Source organism: Schistocerca serialis, chromosome 1 (assembly GCF_023864345.2).
Source record: "Schistocerca serialis cubense isolate TAMUIC-IGC-003099 chromosome 1, iqSchSeri2.2, whole genome shotgun sequence".
NCBI lineage: Eukaryota > Metazoa > Arthropoda > Insecta > Orthoptera > Acrididae > Schistocerca > Schistocerca serialis.
Genome location: NC_064638.1, coordinates 1,113,567,393 through 1,113,583,848, shown reverse-complemented (window position 1 = coordinate 1,113,583,848; position 16,456 = coordinate 1,113,567,393).

Below are 16,456 nucleotides of genomic sequence, written 5' to 3'. Positions count from 1 at the left end.
TAAACTACTATAGGACAGGCATGGCCTCTTTGCTCCTACTGGTCTGCCTTTTATATCTACCTCGTTTTCTCCAAGATAAGTTATTTTGGTTCAAAAGTAGCATAGTTTGTTAACTTTGTCTGTTTCTGGTCACCAGTTTTGATGTTAGGCTCCTTGACATTCTCATCTCGGCTACCTTTCATTGCTTTTGGGTTTTCCAGTTTGAAATTCTGTACTCATCAGGCTTTTCATTGCATTCAACAGATAATGTAAGTTTTCTGCGCTTTCATTAGGGATACCAATCTCGTCAGGGAATCTTATCATTGATATCCTTTCACCCTGAATTTTAATCTCACCTACTATTTATTTCCTTCATCGCACCTTCGATTTACAGACTGATCAGTAGTGCTAAAAGGCCCCACCTCTGCGTTGAAAACCTTTTAATCTGAGAACTTCATTCTTGATCTTCCAGTCATACTGTTTCCTCTTGGTCCTTGCAAACGTTGTATATTTTCCGTCTTTCCTTACAGCTTACTCATATTTTCTCAGTATGTTCAATACCTTGCAGTATTTTACGCTGTCGATTGCCTTTTGCAGGTTGACATATCCAGTGGACATGTCTTGGTCTCGGTATTACCTGTCTCTATTCACAGTGTTCAAGGGCAATGTCTCATTTTAACAAAAAAAAAACAGTTACATTCTTTGAAGGTATATAATTGCTCAACATACATTTGCATTATTCAGAATGTGAAGGGAGACGAAAATTTAATAGTCATGGGTGACTGGAATTCGAGTGTAGGAAAAGGGAGAGAAGGAAACATAGTAGGTGAATATGGATTGGGGGACAGAAATGAAAGAGGAAGCACAACATAATCATAACTAACACTTGGTTTAAGAATCATGAAAGAAGATTGTATACATGGAAGAACCCTGGAGATACTAAAAGGTATCAGATAGATTATATAATGGTAAGACAGAGATTTAGGAACCAGGTTTTAAATTGTAAGACATTTCCAGGGGCAGATGTGGACTCCGACCACAATCTATTGGTTATGACCTGTAGATTAAAACTGAAGAAACTGCAAAAAGGTGGGAATTTAAGGAGATGGGACCTGGATAAACTAAAAGAACCAGAGGTTGTACAGAGATTCAGGGAGAGCATAAGGGAGCAATTGACAGGAATGGGGGAAATAAATACAGTAGAAGAAGAATGGGTAGCTTTGAGGGAAGAAGTAGTGAAGGCAGCAGAGGATCAAGTAGGTAAAAAGACGAGGGCTAGTAGAAATCCTTGGGTAACAGAAGAAATACTGAATTTAATTGATGAAAGGAGAAAATATAAAAATGCAGTAAGTGAAACAGGCAAAAAGGAATACAAACGTCTCAAAAATGAGATCGACAGGAAGTGCAAAATGGCTAAGCAGGGATGGCTAGAGGACAAATGTAAGGATGTAGAGGCCTATCTCACTAGGGGTAAGATAGATACCGCCTACAGGAAAATTAAAGAGACCTTTGGAGATAAGAGAACGACTTGTATGAATATCAAGAGCTCAGATGGAAACCCAGTTCTATGCAAAGAAGGGAAAACAGAAAGGTGGAAGGAGTACATAGAGGGGTCTATACAAGGGCGATGTACTTGAGGACAATATTATGGAAATGGAAGAGGATGTAGATGAAGATGAAATGGGAGATATGACACTGCGTGAAGAGTTTGACAGAGCACTGAAAGACCTGAGTCGAAACAAGGCCCCCGGAGTAGACAATATTCCATTGGAACTACTGACGGCCGTGGGAGAGCCAGTCCTGACAAAACTCTACCATCTGGTGAGCAAGATGTACGAAACAGGCGAAATACCCTCAGACTTCAAGAAGAATATAATAATTCCAATCCCAAAGAAAGCAGGTGTTGACAGATGTGAAAATTACCGAACTATCAGCTTAATAAGTCACAGCTGCAAAATACTAACAAGAATTCTTTACAGACGAATGGAAAAACTAGTAGAAGCCAATCTCGGGGAAGATCAGTTTGGATTCCGTAGAAACAGTGGAACACGTGAGGCAATACTGACCTTACGACTTATCTTAGAAGAAAGATTAAGGAAAGGCAAACCTACGTTTCTAGCATTTGTAGACTTAGAGAAAGCTTTTGACAATGTTGACTGGAATACTCTCTTTCAAATTCTAAAGGTGGCAGGGGTAAAATACAGGGAGCGAAAGGCTATTTACAATTTGTACAGAAACCAGATGGCAGTTATAAGAGTCGAGGGACATGAAAGGGAAGCAGTGGTTGGGAAGGGAGTAAGACAGGGTTGTAGCCTCTCCCCGATGTTGTTCAATCTGTATATTGAGCAAGCAGTAAAGGAAACAAAAGAAAAATTAGGAGTAGGTATTAAAATTCATGGAGAAGAAATAAAAACTTTGAGGCTCGCCGATGACATTGTAATTCTGTCAGAGACAGCAAAGGACTTGGAAGAGCAGTTGAATGGAATGGACAGTGTCTTGAAAGGAGGATATAAGATGAACATCAACAAAAGTAAAACAAGGATAATGGAATGTAGTCTAATTAAGTCGGGTGATGCTGAGGGAATTAGATTAGGAAATGAGGCACTTAAAGTAGTAAAGGAGTTTTGCTATTTGGGGAGCAAAATAACTGATGATGGTCGAAGTAGAGAGGATATAAAATGTAGGCTGGCAATGGCAAGGAAAGCGTTTCTGAAGAAGAGAAATTTGTTAACATCCAGTATTGATTTAAGTGTCAGGAAGTCATTTCTGAAAGTATTCGTATGGAGTGTAGCCATGTATGGAAGTGAAACATGGACGATAAATAGTTTGGACAAGAAGAGAATAGAAGCTTTCGAAATGTGGTGCTACAGATGAATGCTGAAGATTAGATGGGTAGATCACATAACTAATGAGGAAGTATTGAATAGGATTGGGGAGAAGAGAAGTTTGTGGCACAACTTGACCAGAAGAAGGGATCGGTTGGTAGGACATGTTCTGAGGCATCAAGGGATCACCAATTTAGTATTGGAGGGCAGCGTGGAGGGTAAAAATCGTAGAGGGAGACCAAGAGATGAATACACTAAGCAGATTCAGAAGGATGTAGGTTGCAGTAGGTACTGGGAGATGAAAAAGCTTGCACAGGATAGAGTAGCATGGAGAGCTGCATCAAACCAGTCTCAGGACTGAAGACCACAACAACAACAACAACATTTGCTGCTATCTCTAATACAATATAAAGTGTGTAAAGTATCAAAAATATCTAGTTATCTTCTAAGCCTCTCATTTCCGAAGTATAATGTAAATTAAAATATATCGGTAACTGTCACAATAGTACCATGTTTTTTTACTGCTACACTTATAAGGAGGAGCAGATGTACTAAAGACAGACTGCATACTCTACCCTTGCCGTAGTGAGCTCACTGTCACTTGTGAACTCAATGGCGCAAATAAGTGAGCTGTAGGTTTCTTTTTTTTTCAATTGTAGAACAAATTAAGTTACAACACTAGTGGTATTTACTCGCTTTTAAAATCGATATATTTAATAAGGAATGGTTTAAGTCTGTTCGACACATACATTCCTTTTCTTAACACCCGTGAAATAACAATTTTGCAGCACCAGATCCTAATTCGATAATATCTTTATATTTGACGGAATTGTGGCTAAAAGTGTTCTACATACCAAAAAAGTATTTTTCAGAGCATCCTAGACCCTACCTTGGACTGTACACTGGTCGATCCACATCCGTACACTACTCGAGACTGAACGAAGGTGACCGCACTTCTGAACACTATTCCAGACTGTAAGACAGGTGGATACAACAGAGAACATTATTCCAGACATGGCATTATTGGATCCACCTTAGAACGTTGCCCTGGCCATAATGGACATAGATCTAACCCCAAACGCCTCTCGAGATGTTGCACTGATGGATCCACCATAGAATACTACCCAGGACCCATCCTTGAGCCTCCGTAAAAAACCAACATAGACGCAAAATAGCGCATTTGGGTTATTTGTTTACGACTGGAGAAAGTCAGTCCCCTCACCTTTATTTCCATTTGCTTCACACATCTGAAACCTTGAGAGTGTATGTGAAGTTTTGACAGCAGCAGTTGAACAGTGTTCTCTGTTATTAACATACGATAAAGCGAGAATGGGACTTACAGTTGTTAGGTGGTCACGGAGAGAATATAAGGATATGCTTTAGCAGTTAGCATTGTTCGTTTCTGGAAGCTTTCTGGGTAGACATCTCAAGGAGGAAGAAAAAATACTCCTGTAAACACTTCGTAGATACTGCAGATGGATGAGTAAATCGCTGTTGGATACTGGAGAGAGCAATTCCCGCCTGGAAGTGTGATGAATAAAGATAGATATATTCTTGTACAAAAGTCTTCATTAATAATTACGTATACATTTACACACACAAAATGGAAATAGAATTTCGGTGTGCATGGGGAATAAAAGATATCTGCATTTACCATGTATAATGATGGGAAGTGATCATATGTTGGCATACTGGGAGATGATTCAAATGGTTCAAATGGCTCTGCGCACTGTGGGACTTAACATCTGTAGTCACCAGTCCCCTAGAATTTAGAACTACTTAAACCTAACTAACCTAAGGACATTACACACATCCATGCCTGAGGCAGATTTCGGACCTGCGACCATAGGGGGCACGCGGTTCCAGACTGAAGCGCCTAGAACCGCAAGGCCACACTGACCGGCCTTTATACTGGGAGAAAAATAATGAATTTTATGTTTTGTACGACAAGAGTGAATGTACGAAAAATGTATTAGAAACTTCCATTCCATAGGTCGTATGAAAAATGCACCATGAACTGTTATTGTCCCCACATATACTTGATTCCACATGTCTTAAGAAAAAGAAGCAGTGTGTTGAACAGACTAAGGTCAATTCCTGTTAAAGAAATGACTGCTTTAACTGTAGTTAATGTTTAAAACCAGGAAATGGAAGAGACTGAGGTCATAAAACGAAAAAAAATGCTGTATTTGGCCGGAAATTGTGCCACAAATGAAAAATTAGGACTGTTATTCGATAAAGGGCAAATGGCTACTACTGTGCAACCAGGGATTACAGATTACTTTTAACACATTGTGCAGAGAAAATATGGATATTAGGAGCCGATAAAAGATAACTGTGTGCACTGCAAAAACTAACCTTGCTTGCAGCAAAGTGATAAATTTGAGGGCACTTAGTGCATAAACATTATTTTATATGATACTTTGAGTGACACAGATAGAAGATGAATAAATGTTTTAATAACCCCACATAGCTTAACTGCATTACGAATGAACAGTCACAATTTCTGTTATAGAATTATCAGAAAATAGCTGTTTTTGTTAATGGTTATACCGTATATGAACATTTATATCGAGACAGATGAGTTGCATATTATAATGATAGTTAATATTACACCATGATCTTAACACATCCTGTGAAAAAACAGGTTAAGATTAAGGAATGTTAATAGAAGGTGAAATTGTTTCTCAGTTCTACGTTTTAGTATTAAAATCGATGTTCCAATGGACCAGGTGGCAATAAAATTGCACAAATCATGGAAACGAGTAATGGCTTATGGGTATGGATATGGAGCAAGAATTTGCTAGAATGTTGAAATGGAGATGTGTCACTGTCTAACATCGACCCAAGACTTCCGAGTGCAAAACGTAGACTACCAGAGGGATAGTAATGTAATGCAGTCTAACGTGGGCGAGCTCCAGCTGCAGAGTAAAGGTAAGTAACAAGTTTATATCTCAAATCACAAGCCCAGGTGTGAAAAACTTTATGGCAAACATTTTATCAATTCCATAATGTCCACTCATAGCCGTATAGCAGACATAGTCATCAGAAAAATAAAAATGTTTCAAACTACTATTTTTAACTGCTGAATGGTCCATGCATGTTTGACCCCGTGAGGGTTTCTCTCAATGAATTGAGTGCTATCAGCACAGAAGTATTATATAAAATCAAGGGAAAAAATTCATATTTTTCTCAAGACAGAACACTGTTCGTCAAAGTACCGTCAAATATAGTGATATTATTGAATTGTAATTACGTCCAAGAAAGGATGTTGTTTTCCAAGTCATATGAAATATAACTCATGAAGGAAACAAACTTAAACCAGTCACTGTTAAGTAATTTGAACACACAAACGCATATGTAGCTCTACTGCTGTATTTTATTTTGTTCTATAGCAGTAAAAGCAGGGTGTATGGTTTACTTACTGGGACAACTGGAGTAGCGAGTGATGGTACGTATACAATGGCAAGAGTAATGTATGCAACCTCTCTTCAGCAGATTTTTTACAAGGGAAGACCCAGATGCAAGACCTGCCCCATCCATCCACACAGCATCTCCTACTCCTGTCCTGTCAGAGCCTTATCCTACCCATGAGAGGGCAGGCCACCTGTGAAAGCAGCCATATTAATACCAGCTCTGCTTCAACGACTGTACAGCATCTTACATTGGTTTGACAACCAACCAGCTGTGGACCAGAATGGGTGGCCACCGCCAAACTGTTGCCATAAAGAAGGTGGGCCACCCAGTGGCATAACATGCAGCGAGCACAGTATGCGAGATTTCAGTGACTGCGTCACATCTGGATCCTTCCCGTCACAACCAGATTTTCTGAGGTGCACAGATGGGACCTATTCTTACAGCACATCCTTCACTCCTGTAACCTCCCTGGTCTTAACCTAAGGTAATTCGCTTTGCCCCCTCCCAGTGGTGTGTCTGCATGTGTGTGTGTGTGTGTGTGTGTGTGTGTGTGTGTGTGTGTTTGTATGCGTATACACCATTCACTGTCCCAGTACCCTTGGCCAGTATGTGTCAGCTAGTTGTGTGCTGCCATCTCATGTCCTAGTCTGTGGAACAGCATGTCCAGCCAACTGCCACCTGCCCCCTCTACCTGTAATCCTAGGCAGCCCACAGATAGCTCACCACCCTCCCAAAAGCCGCCATTAGCCTCTCCCACCCCCTCCCTGTCTTCTGCCTCTCTTCATCCCTCATCCCACCCCACCATGCACCCCCTACTCACCCCAGTACACTCACTGCGGGCTGGGAAAGAGATGGCAGTCAACTGAGCACAATGAAAGGAGACAGGCATGTGCATGTGAGAGGGTGTGTGTGTTCGTGTGCATGTTTCTCTTACGAGCTTGAGAAAAGAATTTCATTCCAAAAGGTAGCATAGCAAAGTACTGTTCCTTTTGTTTGTGTACCTGTCAACGATGTAGCGCTTCTGACTTTCATTGAGTCATCGCCCTTATTCCTAAATAAAATGATGTAGATCCCTGTGTCTACAAAATGTCTAGATATTCTCTTTACATACACAAGAGAACAGGTGGCATACATGGCATGGTGTGTTGACCACCTTTGGGTGGTCTACCACTAGCCCCCATGATGAGTCTTGGTATATAGTACAGGCAACGTAAAAATGTTACTGTACATGACTTTCAGCAGGAAAATTTGTCATGGTTATGAATGTTAATACCACCATATTTCTGGAGGAGTTCCGGTTATAAAACTCTCAGAGTGTGCAAGACTGCCTAGATGCAATTTTTGTAGCAGTATGTAAGAGGTCTGCAATCACTTACCCGACCATTAACACCTTTTTGCCGCTAACAGGTTGATGGTAGGCCAAATTCCCTGTTAGCCGCTGCTAGAACTAATTGAATGAAGTGTCAGTCAGAGTCAAGGCTGCAGTCCGCCAAGTCGAGGTCGATCTGTGAGCTTTGAATCACGTCATACCAGCTGAATGAAATCCAACTGTTGGTTTCACCTCAGCAAAACATGATCGATGCCTGACATATGGTGTTTCTGACAAGTATTTTACAAAGGTTTTCAGTGTGCTGTGTACTTGCCATCTATTGCATTCCAGAAAGGATTGTGTGTGTGTTAACCGCTGTCATAACTTGTGACGTAACACCAAGGATTCTGATCTGTGAAGAAATTAACTGTAACTAGAAGTATGAAAGTAGTGTCTACCTGATATTCAGTCTAAATAGATTATGTAAGTCAAACCGTGTGAATATCTCGTCACCGGATTGCAGAACCCTTTATCATTGTGTGAGCATTGTTGAGCAGCCATAATCTGATTAGAAATGACTCCTGAAGCATTTAAATCTGATCAGAGCTAATTTATTAGGTCATGGTCAAACCAGAATTAAAACTGAGCTGCTGCTTGAGTTAATAACGAATGACGGCGTATTAAACAGGACTGTTTCGTTTTGTCTTATCATGAAAGGACAATTGCAATCTTCGATGAAGAATACGCAACGCAGTACAGTGCTTCACTTATTTGCCGTATTCGTCTTGGCTTGTGTGAACTGGAAAGTATACAAACTGTAACGTAATGTGAAAAATCAAAAATCGTGGAACGAAAAGTGTATTTTGGTAACACAGTGCAATAATATCTTGTAGCTCATGGAGAAACTTGTTTTTGCAATATGAAGCAGCATAAACAGTGTGAAAGAGCTTGAATGACAGTAAGAATCTAGTGTAAAAGAAACAAAAACTGCCATGGCAAAACGAAACAAAATTTCATTACTAACCATGTAGGAAAGTGTTTACTTCTAATTTTTTGTCTGAAATTAGTTTTTAAATGGTTAAAATCGCGTGATGTTGTGTGGACCCATAAGCAGTAATGTCTGCAGTAGATCTGACAAAGACAATTGCCAAGTGACATCACACAGGTGTATGGAGCAGTTGAGTCAGAGTAGTGGGAAGGAAAGTGATTCCACATGCTGCTACAAGACAACGCTCAAGGAAGTTGACTGTATCCACCTCCAGTGGCAAGTTGGGAATAATGGTGGCGCTGACTCGGACATCTAGTTCTGAAGCCTCAAACACATCTGGCCACAAGCCAGATACTGGATACTAACAGGCATGGCAGTGGGCGCTGTACTTGGCCCCCAGCAGCCAGCTAGCAGACGAATGGTGAGTTGTAAACAGACATACAACTGCATCAAACCTCAGTAGTCGCGACTCGTGCTAACTTCAATGGCTAAGTCAAAACCATATATTGGTATAGTAGTAAACTACACTACACTATCTTCAGAGTATGTAAATGACTTTAAATTTCATCTTTCGTTAATACATATAAATGTAAACAGCATTTTGAATTTTTTCAAAATTTATCTCTGGAGAATAGCGTGTTGATATATGTGTTTGTACAGCTGTAGAACGGTAGCTAGCAGCCGCACTTCAGATGCACCATACCACTAAGCGTGAAATTACAGGTTAATATATTTATTAAGTTATGTTGAGGGTCTTATCTCAATGTTAATTGTGAATAGTAAAGTCAGTGTTTCATTTTGGTATGTTTGTGTTTCTTACTGTGTTTAAGGGTGATAGTTGAAATCTTAGTTTAAGTTAAGTTCACGAAACAATGCGAGTTTATTTAATTAGCTGCTAATTAGGAGAAGTTTAGGTTACCAAAGATTCATTAATAGTAACTGTTGGTGGGTTTCAATTAATCATAATGTCTTCTGAGCCAGAGCAAAACTTTGGGTATGTACTACGCAATAAAATTGAACTAGTGCAGAAAGGAAGAGATGCTTTACGAATCAGTAGTTGTGGGTTGTCAGTCAGAGTATCCCTTTAGGTCATCCAGCAGGTACCCTGAGATACCAATAAAACAAGGAGGAGACAGGTGAAATGTATGAGGAGAAAACTTATGATGGATGTTGGAAGCATTCTTAAAAGTATCAGAAGAAAAATAAGAGAAGATGGCATGAGAAAACGAAGAAAGCTGAGAGAAAACATGGAGATAATGTGGGAAAGCAAAGAGAAAAGAGCATGAGGAAACAAAGAAAGTATCGAGAAGATACAGCAAGAAAATATGAAAAGAATATTACGAGAAAAGGAAGAGAAGGGGCACAGGAAGAGGAAGAAAGATCACATAAAACCCAATAGAGCTTAGATAAAACGAGCTAGAAGAAAGAAGAAATGTCAAAAGAAAATAAATAAACCAAAGACAGTATAGAAAAGTTATTACAAGAACGAGGAGACTTCAAGAATGAATTATAGGAATTTAAGGAAGAAATTAAGACAGACTTAAATGAAAGAGAAGGCAAACTGCAGCAAAACATACACCAACTCCACGAAGATATTTGTAGGATTAGAATGCGGATAACAGAAAAATCTGAGGAAGTCATTATGGGAGCTAACACTCAAATACAAGTGGAGATTCAAAAATTCGAGATTTGTTATGATCAACAGGTTTAGGATGTGATGGGAACGCCACTACAACAAAACTAGAAATTGAGGAACGCGAAAATGCTATAGATCTGAGGGAATAAATAGCAACACAAGGGCAGGAACACGATCAGCAAACAAACAAGCGATCAGGCATGTGCAAGAAAGTATACAGTAAGAGGACAGCAAAATTAAAGAAATTGATGGGAAGATTAACAATGGAACTTTAATAGTGAGGGGAGACAATGTCATTATGACAACAGATAGTGATAGTAAGTATTGTATTAGCCTTGAATACAAGACAGAAGAATAAACTCTAGAGATCATTGCACCTTATGATATTTACCAAATAGTTAAACGGAATTTTCATTACATACCTAAAAAATGCAAGGAAGTCCGATTTGCAAAGTACAGAATGGAAGTAAAATTTTTCGCCCAGGAGGTTACGAGAAAAGAAGTAGTTAATGATTGCAGTCAGTCTGAATGAGGATTTATGAAGGAATGTTGGTCCAAGAGTTGTCATTACAAAACACTAAAAGATCTACTACACTGTAAATTTCTTAATATATCTAGTGGTAACCCAGAAGACAGAGTATAATCAAACAGGGAATAGGGAAACAGGAACTCTTTTGCTGGTATATGAGGTGGCGACTGGTATGCTTCCAGTGGTTGAGACTTTATTTCCTGTTTCAAGTCTTACTCCACCTTTCCTGTCCTTAGATTTAAGAAACTAGTACATATAATTAAGTAGCTTCAGTAGGGGATGTCGATATATTTCATGTACGAAGAGTTCAGTAAGACCTGGTGTACATTCATGAAATTATGTCAATGTTAAAGTGGTCACTGAGATATCAGAGAAAGGGTTCATAATTTGTGTAATTGTTCAAAATCAGGCTACAAAAATAGCAGTGCCAGAGAGAATAGAGGAAAATGCCAGATCTGAAGGCAACATCGATCAAAATCTCATGAAACGGTAACCATTATCAACAGCGAAACTATGTAAACGTGTAAATTAATTTCACGAGTAATGAAAGATCAGAAGAGTGATAATGAAATGGAATGAGATAATACCTGTAAGTATGGCTTGTTCGCTATGCAAAATTCATTGAAGAATCTCTCTTACTTCGCAGAAAAGTGTGCCTATAATAACAAATACAGCCAATAAAGAGTGAAACAAAGATGAAATTCACATGTAAAAAATTATTTTGTTATGTTTTTAAGCTTCCACTGCTAGGAGAGTGATTCCTGAATCCTTCCTGGTCTTGCTGACAAACTTTCATGAGTTTAGTTGTAAAAGAGACAGTGGAAATTAAAATGTCCTGTGGTGCCTTTCCTGCTCCAAGTTCGCCCGTTTGGCGTCCTACCTTCCTTAATACTTTGCTTAACGATCAGAATGGCTCAAATGGTTCAAATGGTTCTGAGCACTATGGGACTTAACAGCTGTGGTCATCAGTCCCCTAGAACTTAGAACTACTAAAACCTAACTAACCTAAGGACATCACACACATCCATGCCCGAGGCAGGATTCGAACCTGCGACCGTAGCAGTCGCGCGGTTGCGGACTGCGCGCCTAGAACCGCGAGACCACCGCGGCCGGCAAAGATCAGAATAGTATAGCCGTTAGCATGAGGTATTTTCTCTAAGCTTTTCATGCATGGTGCCACAGGTAAAGTTAACTAATGACAACAGCGTGGTTGGCGAAAGCCCTACTGAAAGGGTGGCAAACGAAAGAGATAGGAAAAATAGGTTCAGTGGAACAGTGATAACAGCACGCAGTGCAGATCCCTGCCAACAGGATGGCACAACAAAGCGTACCTGGATAGGATGGCCCACAACACTTGCTGAAAGGGGTATCATTTTTCACTAAAGTATAATATGTTTATAGAAGCAGTGCACTACCAGAGTCAAAGGAATTGTGTAAGATGCATTGTAATGTCAATGTTGGTCTTTCAGTTTAATGTGATTTACCTTTTTGATATCTTTGACAACTTTCTATATTTTCTTTTTTGCTTATAGCTAGAAAAAAGTCTTTTAGAATGGGAATGCAAGGGATCAATGATCCCACGATCAAAGTTTAAAATATTTTTGCTTCACATGAGTTGATGATAGGCAAAGTCGACAGTCAGGCGCCTCTAGTTCTAAGTGAAGTGCCAGTTAGAAGTGGAGCTTGGAATCGGTCGAATCCAAGCAGAGCCATGAACTGTGGGTCCCGTGGTATTGGCTGAGTGAGTCCCCACCAGTGTCGGCTGACCCTCTGCAAAGCATTGCCAATTCATGTCATATAATATTCCTGACAACTATTTTACAAAGGTTTCCTTGTGTCATATATTCACATGTACGTTGATGGCGCCGGCCACCCATTGCATTTCTGTGAGGATTGTGCGTATCAACCATTGTTATAGCATGTGAGACAACAGCAAGAACTCTGACCCTTGTTGAGATTAACCATAACTAGAGGTGTGGGACAAAAGTAGTGGATGCATCATATTGTGTCTAAATAGGATACATAAGTCAAACAGTTTGAAGCATACTGGCATTGTTTATTACAAAACTCTATATCATTCTGTGAACATTTATGAGCAGCCGCTCTCTGATTATAAATGATGCCTGAAGCAGCTAAATTCAGTCAGCACTAACGGCTACTTTATTTTATTTGCACATCTAGTTCCGTAAGACCAAATTGAGGAGCAAATCTCAAGGTCCTGGAATGTGTCAGTACATGAAATTACAACATGAAAGTAATAACAGATAAAATAAAATGTTTATGAACCCGCCAAAAAGATCAAGCCATAAATTGATGTAAAAGCAATTAACAGTATAAGAATCACTTTAATTGTTCAACGAACTCCTCAACAGAATGTAAGGTGTGACCATTTAGGAAACTCTTCAGTTTCGATTTGAAAACGTTTATATTACCACTAAGATTTTTGAATTCTTAGTAGCTTATTGAAAATGGATGCAGCAGTATACTGCACACCTTTCTGCACAAAAGTTAAGGAAGTGCGATCCAAATGCAGATAGGATTTCTTCCGACTATTATCCGAGATAAAGCTGCTGATTCTTGGGAACAAACTGCCGTTGTTAAGAGGAGCCGACAGCAAAGAATATATATATTTAGAGGCCAATGTCAAAATACCCAGGCTAGTGAACAGGGGTCGACAAGAGGTTAGCGAATTTACTCCTCTTATTGCCCTAACTGCCCATTTATAAGCCAAAAATATACTTTAGGATAAGAAGAGCTGTCCCAAAATATAATACCACGCGGCATAAGCGAATGAAAATAAGCAAGGTAGGCTAATTTTCGTGCCGAACGGTCACTTACTTTAGATATAGTTTTAATAGTGAAAATGACAGCATTAAGTCTTTGTGAACAAGATCCTGAATGTGGTCTTTCCACGGCAGTTTACTATCTATCTCAAAACCTAGAAATTTCAACTGTTCAGCTTCACTAATCATATGCCCATACTGTGAAATTAAAACTTCGGGGTTTGTTGAACTGTGTGTTAGAAACTGTAAAACCTGTGTCTTGCTGTGATTTAGTGTTAGTTTAATTTCTACAAGCCATGAACTATTTGAAACAGAGCCAATGTTGCACACAGCATCCTTTACTGTCAAGGTAGTGTCATCAGCAAACAGAAATATTTTAGAATTACCTGTAATACTAGAGGGCATATCATTTACATAGATAAGGAACAGGAGTGACCCCAACACTGATCCCTGGCGCACCCGTATTTGGCTGTGCCCCATTCATACCTCACATCACAGCCATTCTCAATACAAAAGACACTTTTGGTGTCTGTTGTTAAAGTAAGAGGTGAACTAATTTAGAGCTACTCCCCATATTCCGTAATGGTCCAACTTCTGGAGCAAAAATTTGTGATCAACACAATCAAACCCGTTAGTTAAATAAAAAAATATGCCTATAGTTCAAAACCTTTTGCTAAATCCATCCATTACCTTAGAGAGAAAAGAGAATATAGCATTTTCAGTTGTTAAACGACTTCTAAAGCCGAACTGTACAATTGATAGCAAATTATTTTATACAAAATGACAAGTTATCCTTACACTCACATCAAAATTAAACTTAAGCTGCTATTTCAGTTAGTAACAAATGACGTTATATTAATTGGGAGTGTTTCAGTATTACCTGCACACGTATCTCTTTAGAGTGCTTGACGTGGAGACTAGTAGTGAACAGTCGCAAAATGAATCTACTGTCTGTCGGTGCACCGAGCCTCACTGTTGCCATGTGTGGAAGAACCATTAATTTGGTTAGTTCAGTTGTAGCCATTGCTGGCGACCATTAATGGAGGTGACGATGTTAGGTTTTTAGACTCCTCTTAGGTGGCCTGATAGTAGCATTATAGTGTTTCAGCCATCTTTTTTCATTCACTGATAGTGCAAGAACATGTTTTGCGTTGTGAAACATTATTACATGAAGAAACTTTATTTGCAGGAAGAGTGCATTTGTTCAAATAATGCACCAAGGTAATAGTTAAACACTGAAAGTCTCATATTTACGAAAATCAACATTTGTCTTTTGATGACTGCATTGAAATGTAGTAGGATACTTGGATAAAACTAAGCAAAAATTGTAACACACTGAACCAAACTATAACTAATTGCCTCACTGGAACATGGTCATACGTTGGAGTGCGAATGGCAAAACTGTAGGCAGCCAAGACATCATAAAATTATACTATTTCAGGAAACGCTGCTTTGATTTCCAGCATTCACTGTAATATCAAAGCTACTGGGCAGCTGTGACGTCAATTTTTTGGATGATAACTTAAGTTGATTAAGATAATTCAGCCCAATACACACTTTATAGGTTACTCAATTGGCTTAGAGGAGTGGTGGCATCTATAACGCAATCTTGTTAGGTCGTAAATGATTTAAATTACGGTAAAGGCATCAGATCATTTTTAGATTTCCATAAACATACCCTAAGAGCAGAAGTGAGCAGGTTATTTACATTAGGTTGAGGATGCTAGTGAACTGCTTAGAGAGGGGGAGGAATGGGGGAAGGCAGCCATTTTGAGTCATGGTAATTGAGATAGTGCTATCTGCATTTGGTTATAAATTAGAATGTGTAAACCTAACTTAAATGCACAAGTAAGCAGTTTCATTGATTATGGGCCTAAATAAACAATCGAGTGACATAGTGAAGTGCTGCTTGTTTACATAAGAAGGCTAGGCCAAATGGCTGTTTTGTTTACATGTGGAGAACAATGAGCTCATTGTTCCAGAACCTGTTCTGTTTCACTATTGGAAGCCACTTTTAGCAGCTAAAGACAATCACCAGGCCACAGGTTGTGCCGCCTGTGTAAAAGAATAGTAGGATTTTAATTTGTTGATACTTGAAATTGTGAGGAAGACAGGGAATCGAGCTCTGAAACTTTGTTTTCCAAGGCAGTGCTTTTGCTGACTGCGCTGTAAAGGCACAACTCAGACCTGTCTTTATAGCTTTGCTTCTCTCAGTGTCTAAGTAATTTTCTATGGATGGGAGAATGGGTGGGAAAGATACAACAAAATTACGTGCGCTGCACTGATTTCATGACTGCACAGAAGATAATGGAAGCCACAAGAACAACTAAAGTGTATTTAGCATCTTGTGTAAGTAGTACAGAAAAATAATATTATGATAAGAACTAGTGACCCCCTCCTGTTTCGCACGAGTAGCACTAAGTATCTAAAGCCAGACGACTACCGTGATACGGCAAAAAGAAACTATACACACAAAAATTCTCGTGAATCTGTATGTGTTGAAACCATAAAAAAATCACTTCATTAATTTCTAAGATTAACCTGCACATTTAGACAGAAATCACTGTGGGGGAGTTCGATTTGTAATACGTATAGATTTGAAGCGAATCAGGTAAGCCGAGCAGCGGTTAATTTCAAATTTTCTCTTTCGATTACAACTTCTATCTCATTCGTGTCTAGGTTTTCTTAGTCAAACTGAGGTATATGCCTTCAGGTTCATCCCTGAAAGTCTGTATCACTGTCACATCAGACCATGTTTATTGAGGGTAGCTGCTGTTCAGTAACACTTTGAACCGCTTTTATATTACACTGTTTCACTCAGTTCATAAAGGCTTAATATGATCAAAAAGCTGGCCCATTAATCGGCGAGGTATCATTTTGATCACTTGGTGATACTGCAACCACCAGACGAAAGCCTCTGGGTTAAGACGGTGCACCGCTATTTATTATTTCCTAATAGGATAAGATTATTACCAAGGCTAATGGAATAG